This window comes from Callithrix jacchus, chromosome X, assembly GCF_049354715.1.
Source record: "Callithrix jacchus isolate 240 chromosome X, calJac240_pri, whole genome shotgun sequence".
Lineage (NCBI taxonomy): Eukaryota > Metazoa > Chordata > Mammalia > Primates > Cebidae > Callithrix > Callithrix jacchus.
In genome coordinates, this window is record NC_133524.1 from 97,891,067 (window position 1) to 97,893,732 (window position 2,666).

General features: G+C 51.8%; 1 pseudogene across 1 annotated transcript; it reads left to right on the forward strand.

Annotated features, from left to right (window-relative positions):
• Positions 1–252: 252 nt before the first annotated feature.
• Positions 253–1,507, forward strand: LOC100413549 (protein ARMCX6 pseudogene; annotated as a pseudogene). Its single transcript, XR_004738595.3, has one exon. The product of XR_004738595.3 is annotated as a protein ARMCX6 pseudogene (transcript).
• Positions 1,508–2,666: the final 1,159 nt, after the last annotated feature.

The window sequence follows — 2,666 nt, forward strand, 5'->3', positions numbered from 1 at the left end:
TTTTAAGAGTGATACCCATCTGTGACTTGCAATAAACGTGAGATATACTCAAATTAACAAGTTAGTGAAAGCAGATATGTAAGCCTGGTAGAAGTTGACACAGTGTTCATCCACTTATAAGAAGGTTCAACCAAGTAAGAAAAGCAAAAAGAGTGGGGGAGTTGCAGACAGTGGACAAAACAGGTAAGGGCCCTGATCTGCAGTCAAGAGTTGAGGATAAGCCAAGCCCTGAGGATTAGCCTGCCAATAATCATGGACAGTCAGAACTCACAGCCTCCCCAAAAGCAAATCATCCAAGTAAAAATGAATCACCTATTCCCCAATGAAAACAAAACATTTTCTGGATAAGCTCAAAACTGTAAAAATGGCAGTTGTGTTCTTGACCTCTCCAAGTGCCTTTTCATTCAGGGAAAACTGCTGTTTGCCGAGATCGAGGAGGAGGCATTTCCATTTAGCCAGAATATCAACAGCCATTTGGCCAGCCTCTCAATGGTCAGACACACGATCCCCACTCCAGACCCCGCGGTTAGAGAGGCTTTGTGTGCCCCAGATAAATTAAATGCGAGTATTGAAAGTCAGGGCCAGATTAAGATGTACATCAATGAAGTGTGTCGGGAGACTGTGTCACGTTGCTGCAACTCATTTCTGCAGCAGGCTGGATTAAATTTGTTAATAAGCATGACAGTTATTAATAACATGCTTGCCAAGTCCGTTTCAGACTTGAAGTTTCCTTTGATATCAGAGGAAAGTGGATGTGCTAAGGTTCAGGTTTTGAAACCACTGATGGGTTTGTCTGAAAAGCCAGTCTTGGCGGGGGAGTTAGTCGGTGCCCAGATGCTCTTCTCATTCATGTCCCTCTTTATCAGAAATGGAAACAGAGAGATTCTCCTGGAAACCCCTGCCCCATAAAGGGCCCTCTCGAACACAATGGGACCGATTCCACTCAAAACGCGCTTGGTTTGCAGATGTCAAAGAATCTGCAGAGGGTGTCACTGAAGATCCAGCCTTAGCCAATCACCGCCTCATTGGGTGAAAGTTCCAGCGCTCAATCCAGGACCACGCTCTTATTGGCCAGGCAGGGGCTCCCACAGAGCTTTGAGTAACTTCTTGGTTGTGCAGGCTGCAGGCAATGTTGGCATTGTAAATTCCTCCCTGGCAGCCTCCTTCACGAGGTGAGGGGATCACTTCGGCTGCCTGCTGTGGACAAAGAACATCAAATTACAGCATCACGAGTGCTATTGTTGCCTGTGGTGGTCTCCCTGCCCAAGCGGGACCGCTTTGCAGAGACCAGACGCGTATCGCAGCTTGAGCCGAAAATGCATTTGTTGCAGCTTAGGTTGAATTATTTTTCGTTTACCCTTTCTTCTACACGCGCCTGATGGATGGTGAACCTATTCATCAAAAAAGTGTACTGCTCTTCTGTCTATTGTACTGACTTAACCTCTTCCACCCAAGCCGGCATCTGTGTGTATCATCAATAAACTTGTGTGCTTTGATTGGCAGAAAAGAGGCATGGTCCTTGTCCTTGAGTTTACAGTCTGCACGGAGAGAAGGACAAAAAAGGCACGGGTAAACGCCAGCTGACTAGGACGTCTGCTCCCTGGCAAATGCAGGCTTCTCAGGGCTCACAGGAGGCAGGGATAGAGAGGGCTGTATGCAGCGCTCAGAATAAATTTCAAGAAGAGGCTGGGGGCGGAGGTGGGGGGAGGTGAGGGGCACGATGGGGAAAGTTGGTGGAATTAAGGTGGATTGTTGAGAGGACTGAAAGAGAGGACACCCTTGGAGCAGGTAGCACCGTGCCCGGCACACAGAAATCCCTTCTTAATGTGTTTTCCTTGACTGCTGGCCTGGAAAGAAAGATCAGGAGCCCTGGCCTTTTCCTTTGTCTGCGCATCCCGACGTGGGGGTGGGGATCGGGGTGGGGCGGGTGTGGACGCTCTCCCACACATCGGGGCGCGTTTATTGCGCAATGATCGCGATGAACGCTGCGCCTTGCCCAGCACCTACCCCGTGTAGTTCTACGCCTCCTACGAAGCCACGAGGAAACCTGCTTCCAGCCCTCCTTCCCTCTTCCTTGGGATCCCCAGCGCTACTTCCTGGCAGAGTGAGAGGGTTGGCCGCTGCTCCCTTTGGAGGAAGCTCCTTTCTGCTGGATCCCCACTACCTTTGGCAGGACCCAGGAAGGGGACAGAGGAGCTCTCCATCAACTCCCCGCGGGGGTGAGAGGGCAGATGCTGAGGGTACTTGGCACGGCATGGCCACTCCATCCATCCGTAGACACCTCCGCACACTCCATCGGAGGTCCCGGCACCTTGCCAGGAAAGGACGAGCCCCTGGGCGCAGAAGCACTCCATGGGTCAGGGCAGCTCATTCTGCCCCGCCCCCACTTCCAACATGACCAGATCCCACCCAGCAGGTTTAGCCCCTGAATCAGCAAAGCCAGGTTCCCTGCACTTTCGTGGTGTGTGTGCGCGTGTGTGTGTGTGTGTGTGTGTGTGTGTCAAGAGGTGGTCCCCTTCCCCCAATTCGTAAGCACAAATCCAGTAAGCACATCTGCTTCCCTTGGGCAGGGCTGCTGCTGTGCCCCGTGTCCTCTCAGTCTCCCAGGGTTGCTCCTGTGGCTCACTGTGCCCTGGGCAGCGGCGATCTCTATGGGCTGGGCATTC